Source organism: Mirounga leonina, unplaced genomic scaffold (genome assembly GCF_011800145.1).
Source record: "Mirounga leonina isolate KUSES-001 unplaced genomic scaffold, KU_Mleo_1.0 Mir_91, whole genome shotgun sequence".
NCBI lineage: Eukaryota > Metazoa > Chordata > Mammalia > Carnivora > Phocidae > Mirounga > Mirounga leonina.
In genome coordinates, this window is record NW_023270839.1 from 33,227,917 (window position 1) to 33,243,139 (window position 15,223).

The 15,223-nt window shown below is 38.9% G+C and overlaps 1 protein-coding gene across 1 annotated transcript in view; it reads left to right on the forward strand.

Annotated features, from left to right (window-relative positions):
- AQP9 (aquaporin 9) overlaps positions 1–15,223 on the forward strand; it is a 93,415-nt gene that overhangs the window by 20,555 nt on the left and 57,637 nt on the right. The window lies entirely within an intron of this gene.

Genomic DNA, 15,223 nt, shown 5'->3' on the forward strand with positions numbered 1-15,223 from the left:
AAATGTAGATAATAACAGTGTGTATTGTGTGAGTTTGTGGTTAGGGTTAAATGAGTTAATGTAGATAAAGTTCTTAGAACATTGCCTGGAACATAGTAAATGCTATTTAAGCATTATTATTATTATTATTATTATTATTATTATTATTATTATTACAATTCCAGGAACCTAAAGGAATCAGTATGGAATCAGTTTAGCAATTTAGTAGCACACATATATGTGTGGTTATGTGTGGATATGTAGATAGCTGAGGTTTTTGGTTTTTTTTTCTTTCACAGTCTAATTTTCCAACCAAAATTTAAGAAGCCCATTGTCTGGAACTTGAAAAATCTCTGTCTCTTCAGTCATCATGGTATCTTGACACAATAGGTGATGACCTGCTTTAGTTTGCTAGGGCTACCATAACAAAATGCCATCGACTGGATGGCTTACACATGTAAATGTATTTTCTCACAGTTCTGGAGGCTGGAAGTCCAAGATCAAGGTGCTAGGAGGTTTGTTTTTTTTCTGAAGTCTCTCTCCCTGGCTTGAAGGTAGCTGCCCTCTAGCTGCCTCTTCATATGGTCTTCTCTCTGTGTGAGCACATCTCCGGTATGTCTTTGTGTGTCCAAATTTCCTCTTCTTATAAGGACACCAGGGCGCCTGGGTGGCTCAGTTGGTTAAGCGACTGCCTTCGGCTCAGGTCATGATCCTGGAGTCCCGGGATCGAGTCCCGCATCGGGCTCCCTGCTCGGCAGGGAGTCTGCTTCTCCCTCTGACCCTCCTCCCTCTCATGCTCTCTGTCTCTCATTCTCTCTGTCTCAAATAAATAAATAAAAAATCTTAAAAAAAAAAAAATAAGGACACCAGTCAGATTAGATTAGTTTCTCATTTTAACTTTATCATCTCTTAAAAGGCCTTATCTCCAAATATGGTTACATTCTGAGTGGGGGTTGGTTAGGACTTCAACATGGGAATGGGACAAGGATGGGGGGAGGCATCGCGTGACTATTTAGACTATTTTATGTTAACCTGTCTACTGGGTAGGAGCTGTGGTCTCTTACTAGTATTATGTAAATCCCCAGAATTTCCCGAAGACATTGTCCCTGGCAGTTGGAGACCTGCATAGACTGCTGCTTGAAGTGTGATAGCTTGTAAAAAATCCTCTTGGGCATTCAGCTGGATTGCTGGGAAGGTAAGTGAAAAGTAAAGCCACACCCGAGAGCGCCCTTTTTGACTTGTCATTGACCTGCCAGGTGCTGTTATACTTACATGATATAGAACCAGGTGGGACCCAGAAAGTGGATCTGCCGGAAAATGCCAAGATTGATCAGAGTATTTTCCCTGGGTTTACTTCGAAAGTTTTTGACCATTGAACTTGAAAATAGCTGTAACTTGGCTTTTTCAAGGAGGCAGTCAGTAGAAGACTGGAACAGAAAGAAAGGAGGGAGGTTGGAAGGAACAGCTAAGCATGTGCTGACAGGGCAAGAAAACTAGGTTCACATCTCCTAGATCAGTCAGCCCTGGAGGCACCGGGAGGTTGAAGTGGAGGGACATGCTCGTGCATGGATGGGCATAATCAAGTAGCTCTAATCATGCTGTTGCTCATTTGCAGTGGTTTTTCTCAGTAAAATATCATTAACATAGGAGAGGGAGGCACATCCAGGGCAATGGAGAGTAGAGTCGGTGCAGTTCAGTATCAGCGATCTCCAGAACTATCTTGTCTGATCTCCTGTTTTCCCAGAATGCATTGTTCTCTCTCCTTCTTGTTCTCCTTCTCCTAAAGTAGATTTCCCCTTTGATCAGTAATACTCAACATTTCCTCACCTTCTTTTTAAGATTTTATGCCCTTAGGGGCACCTGGGTGGCTCAGTCAGTTAAACGTCTGCCTTGGGCTCAGGTCATGATCCCAGGGTCCTGGATTGAACCCTGTGTCGGGTCAGGCTCCCTGCTCAGTGGGGAGTCTGCTTCTCCCTCTGCCTCTGCCCCTCCCCCGGCTCGTGTGTGCGCTCTCTCTCTTTCTCTCAAATAAATAAATAAAATCTTATAAAATAAAATAAGAAAATTTCTAAAAAAAATAATTTATTCCCTTATAAGAAAGAAATGAACTTCTGAATTTTTCCATAACCTTGTCTTGTGCTCTGTCTTCCCATCATAAATAACATAAAAGAGGGGTGCCTGGGTGCCTCAGTTTGTTAAGCATCTGCCTTCAGCTCAGGTCATGATCTCAGGATGCTGGGACTGAGCCCCGCATAGGGTTCCCTGCTTAGCGGGGAGTCTGCTTCTCCCTCTCCCTCTCCTTCTCCCTCTGCTCCTGTTCTCTCTCTCTCTCAAATAAATAAATAAAATCTTTTAAAAAGATAAATCACATAAAATAATGATCAGTTTAATTTATGTGGCTAAAACTCATGTTAAAATTATTGATAAGATTATGAAATAGCTGTGATGCAGCTATGAGAGTTTGGGATTTGCAGTCAAAGAATCTGGATTTGCATTCTGATTCTGCTGTTTACCAACCCTGTGAGGCCTAGTCATTCTTTACTCTCTCTGAGCCTCTGCTTCCTCATATATAGAATCAGGAGAGGAATACCTCTCTCAGGATTATACTGAGAATTACATAAGGTATAAAAGTGTTACACCTATTACAGGGCCTTAACTATAGAAAGTACATGGCATACCTTCATTAAATCCACTTCTGCTGTATTAGGAATTTTTAAAAAATCTTTTTATTATGAAAATTTTCAAACATACACAGAAGGAAAAGGAGAATTCTAACAAACCCAATGTACCCATTACCCACTGTTCAACACATGTCAACAGTTTGTCAACTCCTTTTACCTATCAACACATTTTGTTCTGTTACATGTAAATACTTTAGTATGCATCTCTAACTTACCCCCATGTCATTATTACACCTAACAGAATTAAGAATGATTCCTTAATATCATCTATAATCTGGTCAATTTGCAAATGTTGTTGATTATCTTAAAGTGACTATTTTTAGTCAATTTGTTGGAATAAGGATTCAGACAAGACCCACATACTGCATTTATTATATCTCTTAAGTTTCTTTTTTTTAAAAATAGTCCCCAATTTCTTGTATTTTTTTACTTTATGCCACTGACTTTTTAAAAACAAAGATGTTATTTGTGTTATAGAATTATCTACATTCTGAATTCAGCTGTTGTTCTGGATTCATGGTGCTATTTAAGTTGTTTCCCTATCTCCTGCATTTCCTGTAAACTGGTGGTTGGATCTAGAGGCTTGATTATGTTCATGTCCAAATTTTATAGACAAGAATGCTTCATAAAGGGTGCAGAGTTAGCAGTCTTTTGAGAATGACTAATGATGTCTGTTTCGCTATTTTACCATCAGTCTCAAAAGTCTTCCTCTGCCACAAACCCAGACATATAGTGAACATGGTGGAAGTTCCATTCATTTGACCATAGAATTCCGTTAGCTTACATTGCCATTGAATATGGCTGTATTGTTTTGTTGTTGTTTGTTGTTGTTGTTGTTGTTGTTTTATAAAAGGCTATGATCTAGCACTGTTTTGGAAACTATGATGCCCCTAACTCTAGTGAATCAACTACTTTTGTGAGTCACTCACCATTCACTTCATATACATAGATAATTAGTTAGAGGTTTAGTTAGTGTTGAGTCACAGTACATTTTAAAAAAATGAGTCATTGTCTCAAATTAAATATGATAGGAAGGGGTGCCTGCGTGGCTCAGTCTTTTGAGCATCCAATTCTTGATTTCACCTCAGGTCATAATTTCAGGATCCTGGGATCGAGCCCCATGATGGGTTCCGCACCCAGCCTGGAGTCTGCTTATCCCTCTCCCTCTGTTCCTCCCCCCACTCATGGTTTCTCTCTCTTTCTCAAATAAATAAATAAGTAAAACCTTTAAAAACTATATGATAGGAATTAGTCAGAAAACAATAATTATCTTCTCTATGGTCATGCCCCTAATTAAAAATAACTGAAGTTTTGGATTCTGGATAATTTAGAATTCCAAAATAGCTCTCCCCCAATTGTCTAGATGTTTTTTGGAAATATTGAGTCAATTCACATGATTTCCTTCAAGTAGATTCACAAATAAATATTTATCCAGCCCTACTTTGAATAAGTCAAGTTTGCAAGGTGCTACAAGATAAGACTTAGTTTCTACCCTCAAAGACTAAGTTTGTTAGGGAACATAGTGAAAACACACATATTTATAATGTAAAGTATGTGTTGTAAGAGTGGCAAAAACAAAGCATGCATAAATTTAGTTTAGAATGGTTATGGGAAATTTTTTGGTGGCATTTGAGATGAACTGTGAAGATTTGGAAGGTTTTGTTTGGTCCTTGAAAGATGGAAAATGGTAGCTTTGGCAGGAATGGAACATATGAAAAAGCATCTAAAAATCCAGGCTTGGGGATGCCTGGTTGGCTCAGTTGGTTGGGCGTCTGCCTTCGGCTCAGGTCATGATCCGAGGGTCCTGGGACCAAGTCCTGCATCAGACTCCTTGCTCAGCAGGGATCCTGCTTTTCCCTCTGCCTGCCGCTCCCCCTATTTGTGCTCTCTCTCTCTGACAAATAAATAAATAAAATCTTTTTTAAAAATAAAAATAAAATAAAAATCCAGGCTTGAAATCACTGGATATGGTTTGCCTCCAGTTAAAAAGATCAGCAGAGGGGCACCTGGGTGGCTCAGTCCGTTAAGTGTCCAACTCTTGATTTTGGCTCAGATCATGATCTCATGGGTCATGAGATCGAGCCCCTCATCAGGCTCTGTGCTCAGTGGGGAGTCTGCTTCTCTCCTCCTCCCTCTCCCTCTGCCCTGTCCCCTACTCATGCTCTCTCTCTAAAAATAAACAAATAAATCTTAAAAAGAGATGAGCAGAGATTGAGACAGAAAAACAAATCCATATCTTTCTTTCTTCCTTCCTTTCTTTCTTCCTTCCTTTCTTTCTTTCTTCCTTTCTTTCTTTCTTTCCTTTCTCTCTCTTTCTCTCCCCCTTCCTTCCTTCCTTCCTTCTTCAGAAGGTAACAGAAAAACCATTAAAGTACTATGACATACAGTGATGTCAAAGCCAAAAGAAGGAAGAGTTTTTTTTTTTTTTTAAAGATTTTATTTATTTATTTGACAGAGAGAGACACAGCGAGAGAGGGAACACAAGCAGGGGGGAGTGGGAGAGGGAGAAGCAGGCTCCCCGCCGAGCAGGGAGCCCGATGCAGGGCTCGATCCCAGGACCCTGGGATCATGACCTGAGCCGAAGACAGACGCTTAATGACAGAGCCTGGCCCAGGTGCCCCAAGAAGGAAGAGTTTTAAGATGAAGAGAAGCACCATTATTCATAATAGCCAAAAATGGAAACAAATCAAATGTTCATCAACTAATGAATGGATAAACACATGTGGTGTATCAGTACAATGGCATATTGTTCAATCATAAAAAGGAATGAAGGACTGTTACACATTACAATATGAATGAACCTTGAAAACATGCTAAGTGAAAGAAACCAGTCACAAAGGACTACATATGACATTTTATTTATATAAATTGTCTAAAATAGACAAATCCGTAGAGGCAGAAAGCAGTTAGTGGTTGCCTAGGACTTGGGGGCAGGTGGAAGGATTGGAGGGTGACAACTACAGAGAGTAGGGTTTCTTTTGGGGGTAATGAAGTGTTCTAAAATGGATTGTGATGATGAATACACAACTCTGTGAACATATTAAGAGCTATTGGATTGTATACTTTATTTGAATGAATTGTATGGTATGTGAGTTATATCTCAGTCTAGCTGTTTAAGAAAAAAAATGATGAAGGGAGTGGTCCATTGTATCACTTTCTACAGGAAGGTCAAGGAGAGTGAATAGTAAGGCTATAGAATTTGATGATTAAAAGTTCATTGGTGACCTTAGAATTTGATGATTAAAAGTTCATTGGTGACCTTTAAAGGGGAATTTCTTCTCTGAAATGGTGGGAGTGGAAGTGAGTGGGTGAAGAGGAAGTGGAAGGAGACTTGCCTTTTAAGATATTTGGAGCGATGGGGTAAGGCCATGGGACGTGACTGCTTCAACTTCCCCCTACTCAACCTCAACATCTAATTTTTTTAAAGTCATCTCACTAATATTAGTTATTTCTAAAGAAAACCATTCTTTTGGGCCAGGGCTTACCTTTTACCTTAGTTCTTGAGCTTATTTTCTACTCTCAGTCCCAGAAGCTTGCCTGGTTTGTTGTGTTCTCTCTCAGTTTAATCATAAAGACGCATCATACAAATCCGAGTTATGGGACATTCTACAAAGCAAATTGTTCTGTCATGATTAAAAGTGTCAAGATCAAGACAGTCCAGAAAAACTGAGGAACTCTTCCTAATTGAAGGAGACTGAAGAATTAGTGTGATAACTAGATGTGACACATGATTCTAGACTGGCTTCTTCTGTTATAAAAGACATTATTGGGACAATTGCTGAGGCATGAATGGGGTCTGAGGATTAGGTAATAGTAATATATCAATGTTAACCTCCTGATTTTGATGGTTGTATCACATCTATGTGGGAGAATGTCCTTGTGTGTAGGCAACACTAGGGTAAATAGAAGCAATGGAACATCACTTGGCAACTTACTTACAAAGAGTTCAGGGATGTAGTTCTTTGTATAATTCTTGCAACTTTGTGTAAATTTGAGATTGTTTCAAAAATATAAATATAAGTATCATTGTGAAGTAAAAATAAAAGGAGCCTGGAAAGATAATCCTCCCCGCAACCTGCATAAGTAAGCACAAATCCTTCCTAAAGGAACAAAAGTTTAGCCTGGGTCTCAAAGAATTTCCACTTATGAAGTCATAGTTAAAATCATAGAACACAAGAAAATAAGTTATGAGAAAAAGCCAGCAGAAACAATACATAGCATAATTAGAGTCATAAAGACTTCAGGTATTGGAATTAGCAAAAAATAGAAAATTCATTCTCAATATGTATTAAAAATATGTTTAACATGCTTTAGGAGGTAAAAAGAAGATTTTAACATATACAAGAGACTATAAAAACAATGAAGAAGACTTGAAAAAAAAAAGAGCCAAATAGAAATTCTAGAAAATAAAAATATGATTGAAAGTAAAAATTTTAAATTTGATATTAAAGAAAAGATTAGACATAGTTCAAGAGAGAGCTAGTGAACCTGAAGATAGTGTCAAAGAAAATTTCCAGAATATAGTTCAAGGAAATAAAAGGATGGAAAATATGAAATAAAGTAAAATATGAAAATATGTGGTAAAGATCCACAGAGGCTAGATTGTGAAGGACTAACGAATGTGCTATTGGAGTTTCAGAGAGGAATAATAGAATTGGGAAGAGTCAGTATTTGAAGAGCCACGAGGTTGAGAATTTTCCCAGAATTGCTGAAAGACAATCAACAGTTATCAAAAAAAAAAAAAAAAGACAACAACAAAAAGTCAAAATTCAACTGGCAAATACCAAAGAGAAACTGGTTTTTATCTAATATTAGCATCACACTTATATAAACAAGAGATATTTAATGTTCATGGTTTAAAAGACTTAATATTGTAAATATGCCAGTTTGGCCCACATGATTAATATACTCAATGCAATTCCAATAAAAATCCCAATAGAAATTTTCATGGAACTTAACAGACTGGGTCTAAAAGGTATATGGAAATACAAAATACCCAGGAGATCAAAGATACTCTTAAAAATGAACCAGTTGGGAGAACTTGCTCTACCATGTATCAAGATTTATAATAAAGCTATAGTAATTAAGCTAGTGTGACAGTTGTTCAGGGATAAAGAAATAGACTACTGGAATGAATATGAGCCCAGAAACAGATCTATCACTACAGGGCAGTGGGGAAAAAGAAAGACTTTTTAAACAAATGGGGCTGAAACAGTTACCTATCCAAATGAGGAAAAATGAGGTTAGATTTCTACCTGACACCATACAGAAAAATCAGTACTAGATGATTAAAAATCTAATATAAAAGGCAAAATTAGAATTCTCTAAGAAGATTATATAGAAGAGTATCTTCATGACCTTAGGATTTGGGAAGGATTTTTTTAAACAAGATATTTTTTAAAAAAACACACAAAAAAAGACTGGTAAGTTGGATTCCATTTAAAGTTAAGAACTTGAGTCATTAATTTTGCATTTAAAATGTTGTATTCTTTTTCTTAAAGAAACACCCAAATTGTATATCTTCACTCCCCACAAAACCTGCATCCACATCTAGTCCTTTCAAGCAATATCTTCTTCATTTCCTAAGCATACTTTATTCCCCAAAACAATATTCTAGATATAGACTTTTTCTATTTTCTCCTTCACTTTTATGTTTGTAATAATATCATGAAGAAATTTCTCTTGTGGAGCCCAAGAAGAATACCATAGTCTCTTTATAATAAAAGCTTCTATTCTTTTTGATTTGTTCGTGAATACAATTAAATGATGGACAATTTTGTAGAAGAAACCAGATCTCAAACCATGGTCATAGCTGACAAAACAGACAAAACCAGGGCCAACCTGAGAGCACCATAACCTCTGAACAAACTTTGTAATTCTAAAAGGCTAATTCATTCACCATTACTTCTCTTGGCCCTAGCAACAGCTCAAACACAAAGGGGCTTATCTGGTTCTTCCTAACTCGGCCTGGTGAGAAACTCACATGTTAATGCTTTGTAGCCCAAGTAGAATGGGCCTAGCTATCTTTACAGTCTAAAGTCATGGTTGCTAACTTTGCTGATAAACCAAATAAAAGCAATGAAAACACCTGTACCTTGAAGCTCTGCCTATTTTGAGGTAAAATTTTCCTGGAGTTAATGATGTAGTTCCTGATAACCTAATCCTTGTTCCAACCAGGCTGAAGCTAAACTGAATCTGTGTTAGGCCAAAGTCATACCTACCTAGGTCATATGAGGGTTCACATATTACATGCACTTATTAAGGCCATGCTGTCCCTCTCCAGGTATAAATGACTACATAGTTATTTATCAAACCATCAAAAGTAAAAACCATGTGATTTCAACCCCTGAAGTCTTCTATTTCCTCAAATGGTTGCTCCCAGAAGGTTCAACTACATGATATTTTAGACTTCACAGTATCAGTCTTTATACCTTATATAAACAACTAATTGGTTATGTGTGTTGTGTATATAAATATAGGTCTCGTTTTCTGCCTGTTCGCTTGAAGAATTCTCTCCTCATCAACTAGAAATGCCCTTATTTATCATTCTGTATTATTTTTACTGGTATATATGGTTTGTCTTTTCAATTCGAAGATTCAATTTTTCATTTACTTTAGAGATACTTAAAATATTCTCTGAAAGCTCTTTTTTCTCTGTCTTATTTTTCAGACTTTCTAATAGAGATAGCAATTATCCTTATGTTGGGTTGTCTCCTCTGTTTCCTTCTCTCTAATTGCTTTAATCTCTTTCCCTCTTTTTTTTTTTTTGGCTTGTTTGTTTCTTTTTGGTTCACTCTGAATAGCTTAAGACTCCTGATCTCCAGAACAGTAATATAATAAATTTCTGTTGTTTCAAGCCATTACATTTGTGGTAATTTGCTACAGCAGCTATGGGAAATGAACACACACATCGTCCACCAGGGCCCATCCTCTGGTCAGGGGGGAGCACCACTTCTGTGGATGCCAGCTGACCGCCACTAAACCCAGCAGCATGCCCCTGATGATGGCAAGTCCTCCAGTCCCTCCAACCTTTGCTAGGGTTCCACGGTGACAGGGTAGAGCATCTGCTTTTAGGGCTTTTGCTTTGCTTTTACGAAGGTTCCTGACTTGTTAGTATCCTCCTTACAAATTGGGGACTATTCATGAGGATCCCCAGGGTTGAGTTCACTCACCTTCTCCCTTCACTGGGCCTCCGAGAGGTGGGGGCCAGGTTACAGCCATACTGGACTGCCTCACACTCATATTCTCCATGTTTTCTTCAGTACCGTTTGTTGAGTGTTGTACTCCTTCCTTGATTGGTTGCTGCTCACGAATCTTTGACCCTTTATTTTTAGTTAATTTCCTAAGGAATTGGGGGAGGAAAAAATGATCTTACTTCAGTCCACCAGGTTCACCTGGAAGTCTTCCACTGTGGTTTTTGAGTTTTCATCTCTGTGCATTTATTTCTTGATCTCAGAAATTCCTTCTTTTGCTCTTAGGTCATCTTGAAATCATGAATTAGAAATTATCTAAAGTTATCTTTTTTTTTAAAATAAGAAGCTAATTTTTTTATAAGAAAACATTTGCTCCTATTGCATAAAACGGTTTTTTTTTTAAGAGCAGAATCTTCTCATATGCCTGGTGATTTTATTTTGTTTTCTATTAATGTATCCTTAAAGATGGCTATATTTGTCCAAACTTTTAAGATGAGCTATGTTGTACAGAGATAAAGGAAGAATAAAGAATTTTAAATTTTCATCTTTTCTCTTTATTACTCTAAATATACAGTGGCCTAGGGAAGGTAGGAAGAGAGCTGGTGCCTGCTGCATTTCAGAAGAAAGCTTTGCTATGGCAGCCAGGCATTAAGCAGGCCAGGGCCTCTGTTTGGAAGGTAAGTGAATAAAAGTGCTGCCACCTACTCCCTCCAGGTGCTTCATCTAAGCAGAAGCTAGACTATCTTTATGTTCCCTGAGCTGACCCATGACATATACGTTCACTTCCAGTCCTTACCATTGAGTGAGTATTTTATGGATTTCCATCAAAGTGTCCTTTTCAGTCTAGTCACTTACCTGTTTGAAAAAAATTTAGAAGTTCCCTCTCATTAAAAAAAAAAAAAGGAAAACAAACCTACATCTCTAAGGGTGAGTGGAATTTTTACAAAAACGGGACCACGAAACAATGATAAATAGTGGAAGGTGAGTACCCACATTACCTTTCATTTCTTCTTTTCCTGTTAGCACCTCATATTTGCCTGTAGACTTCATTCATTCACTCAGTATTGTTAGGCCTAAGAGCCTGGTTATATGTTGGGCAACAAGACTCAAAGATAAGTAACATGAACTCCTGGTAAGATAGTGATTGGATCCTTGATGGTCAATGGGATATAAATTTTATAAAATAAACCAGCACTAGAAACTTACAAAGGGTGGCATTCAAATATTAGATATTGTAGAGAAATATTTGCTAATTATAGTTTATACAGGATTAGCTTAAGCAAGGGCTGACCTTTGGCTTTCCTTGCGTTGAAACCAGCAGTCGGCCCTCAGGTCATTCAAAGGTTTAACAGTCTCAAATTGGTCAAGAGTTGTAATCCCTTGGGGGAGAATTCTACCCGACCTCATGAGAAGCATCCCCAGGGAAATGATGGCAAAGAAGTGCCTCCACTCACAGAGGTGGCAGCAGCAGGAGACAGGGCTTTGGGGCACATGTAGCGCTAGGGAGGAAGTGGTGATGAAGGTAACAAGAGCAAGCTGCCTCCAAACCCACCGTGAAGGGTCACAGACCCTTCTGTGACTTCTAAATGGGTCGAGTCACACATCTTTGCCATTAAGCCCAAGACAGGCATGGTATGAACAAATCAATGTTCCATTCCTAAGGGAACTCAAATATGCCTCCTTATTAATGCCACCTCTTGATCCTAGTCCTACCTCTGGAGTCATCTGCTTTGTCTTCCACCTCAAATCCCTTTATACATTCAAAGATAGTTATCATGTCCCACTCTGTTCTTCTTTTCTCCAGAATACACCTGGGCAGTTCCTCCGACTCTGGCGACAATTTTTCTCTGCAGACACTTTAATTTTGTCAGTTCCTAATTCAGTTCCTCTTCTCTTTCAGTTCATGCTGGAGAGAGGTTGTCGGCCTTTGGTTTAGTCTCCAAACATGGTTCCATTTTAAGGACTTGTCTATTTGTCTCATTATTTGTTTGTGCTATAAATCTACGTGTTTCAGGACCTTGACATTGGTTCTACTCAATTGAATTAGTTGTCTCTCTCTCTTTGTTGATGATATTTGGGTGGTTACTTAACGGAGACCAATATAAACAGTTTAGAAACTTAAGTTTCTTGGTCAGAGGTGGAATTTGTTGCCAGGTGTATGAGCATGGGTCTTGGCCAAAAATAAGAATTTGGATGTGCATACATTAAATTGGCATGGGCTTGCTCTCTTGACTTGGAATTTGAAATGGTTTTTGTTGTTGTTTTGATTTTTATTAGGACCACTGTGTTTCTTCTAATCCTCTTAACTCTGTGCCCTGGCATACTCACTCATTCCGTTTCAGGAATTAAAGAAGGAACCAAAAATAAAAGTGAGGGCTAGAAATGTGAAAGGTTTACATTCTTTAAGATAATTAAAAGTATGATATGAGAGACTCAAAACATGTGCTGACAAGTTCTTTTTGCAACAGTGGGCATTTTTCAAAGTTGTAAATGACAGTAATATGTTGTAAGAGAGTTCCCCTTTCTCCGCATCCTTGCCAACATTTGTTGTTTCCTGTCTTGTTAATTTTAGCCATTTTGACTGGTGTGAGGTGGTATCTCATTGTGGTTTTGATTTGTATGAAAATAAAGTGATTTTTTAAAAGCCTTCTTTTTAAGAAACTCATTAGAATGCTAACTGAAAATCTCAAAACTCTTCAGCCTGAAAGGTTGAGCCCAATAATAAGTTTAGACACTTTTTTTTGTTGTCAAAAAGTCTGGTATGATTCCCCCTCTGCAGAAGAAGTCAATAGAACTTATATTTTGTAGCTATTGGTGGTTTGTTCCCTCCTCTTTATAGTTTGGAAGTTGTGGGGAGGCTTTGTCACTTATTTTTGCTATAATTGTTGATCATGGACTTTTGGTTTTGCTATCCAGTCATTCTCTCTGCTTTTATGTAGTGAATTGGGAAGATAAAAGCTATGTTGCTGCAGCTACTTTAAATGCGCTAAATTTTGTGCCAGAGTCCTAAGAAAAAGTTGGCTATCAGGAGAAGTAAGTTGAAGCTTCTACTATCAAAGAGCTCCCAGTTTAATAAAGGAGATAGAGAAGCCAATTAGGATGGGTGGTGCTGATGGCTCTGTGTACATGTATTATGTATACAAAAAGAGACTTCCCTGAGTTTGTGAAATAGTGGGGAGGAGGTCAGGGACAGTCTTCTGGAAGAGGTAACATTAGAGCCTAGTGTTGAAGGACAATTGGAAGTGAAATAGGATGACGGAGTCAGGGAAGCTTTTCTGCACCAAGGAAATTGCACAGGCAAAGGCATGGAAGCTAGAGATGACATGGCATAGCTGGGTACCATATATTAAACTATGGCTGTGTAGGAACCCTGAGCCGGATTCCTAAGGGAAGTGATGATAGATGAGCCTTGAACAATAAGTGAGCTCATGAGCTAGTTCATGACGACTGAGGTTGTAAGCTGAGGGAAAAGATTAAGCTGGGCGGTCATCACTTACAGATAAATGAGAGCTGTGTGTAATTGTTTTACAGGATGCCCTGCTCTGCCTTGTTGCTCAGAGAAATCACTCCAACTCTGACCTCCACCTGTGACCCCTACCTGCCCCTTCTAGACCTAAATAAACAAACCCTTGTGGTCCCTACTAATCTTGGACCATTCAGCTAGTTTGTTTATGGGTTCGCTTTTCAGATTTTGCCCCAACTTCTGCACATTCTCTGGCTCCAGCCTCTTTATGACCACTGGCTCCATTTGGGACCACTCTTCACTCCCTGCTGTCCTATCCCTGCTCATCAGATCTGACTATGGGACAACTTCCCCCCTGGCTCTGGGAATCATTATATCCCTCATGGATTTATTCTTTTACTCATATATTAAACTTATTAAGCTCTTAAAATGTATCAATGAAATGAATAAGAAATTCTCAGTCTTAGTTTGAAATCCCTCCTAATGCAGATACTGAGATGAGGATTAAGGTGCAGTTGGTTTACTTGGGGGATGATCCCAGGGATATAAGGGGAAAATCAGGGAAAGTCATGACAGGAGAGGGATAAAAGCCAGTAAAGGGTACATTACTGAGTGGGTAAGCACTGTGGACAACTGAGGCTGAATCCCTCTGTTAATCCTCTTTGGAACTATGTAGAACATGCCTCAGAATTGTTCTGTCAAGGGCCAGGAAGCTGGGGCATTTATCCGTAGATTTCTGTCACTCATTGGTCGAGCCTTCTCTCCTGGAAGCAATACATCCCTGGCATTTCTGCTCTGCAGAGCAGAGCAAATTCCTACGGCAGAGGAGAAAGCCCTCAGGCAGCAAAGTAGATCAACATAACACTTGAGCTAAGAAGATGTCATTGTGCACAGCAACTTGTCCCCTGTAGCTGCAGGGAAGCTCAGAGTCAGCAAAAGGGTCATAGGGCAAGGCATCAGTATCCTCTGCTGCATAGTCTTTGTTTTCAAGAGGGTTTCTTTGCATAAGAAAAGAACACGCATATGAACAACTGGGTGTTGTAGTGTTATGGGTGTTGCGGTAGAAGAATATACAGGGTATGTGTGAGAGAAGGTACAAAGGAGGAAGTGGCACATTCTACCTGGAAAAACCCAGGAAATATTTCCTAGGAAAGTCACCCATAGACTCCACCCCATCCCACTTGGCCTGATCCTTCAACTGAGACACAGCTTGATTGAACCAGTGGAGGACTGACAATAGAATTATATGTTCCAGTCTGCATTTTAGAGTGTCACTTATGGCCATGTGGAGGGTGGACTGGAGCAGAACAAGACCAGAGGAAAAACCCAGTTCCATTAGAAAACTCTTGTAGTAGTCCACATGAGAAAGTATATCAGCTTGGGTTAAATCTGTGGCAATGGGAGAGAAAAGAACAAGTTCTAGAAGCATAAAGGAGACAGGACTGAGACAACATGATGATGGATTACAAACAGAGTTTACAAGAGAGCTAATTTAAGGATGTTTCTGGATGAAGTGACTGGGTGGATGGTGATTCCATTTGTGGATATGGGGATACAGAAGAGAGAAGAAGCTTTACAGGGAAGAGAGTCAACTCAGTTTGGGGCATGGAGTATTTGCATGCTCTTGGGGCATAATGTGGCCAAAGAATTTGGAACTCAAAGGAATGAGGGTAGAGGAAATAGTGAGGATTCAGGAGTGCTGGTCTCTTTCCCTTGTTTCAGAGATACAAGCAAGAATGGGATGTAGAAGAATGAATCATTGGAAATAAAGTCACAAAGGAAACTGGGTTCTCAGAGGAAAGACAATCTGCAGTAAGAGCCAAGAAGAGAAGCAAATGGAGACGGTGAAGGTGGAAGGGTCCTGTTATTAACCAGGGGATTTGCCCAGGGTTCTAAAGAGAATTTTA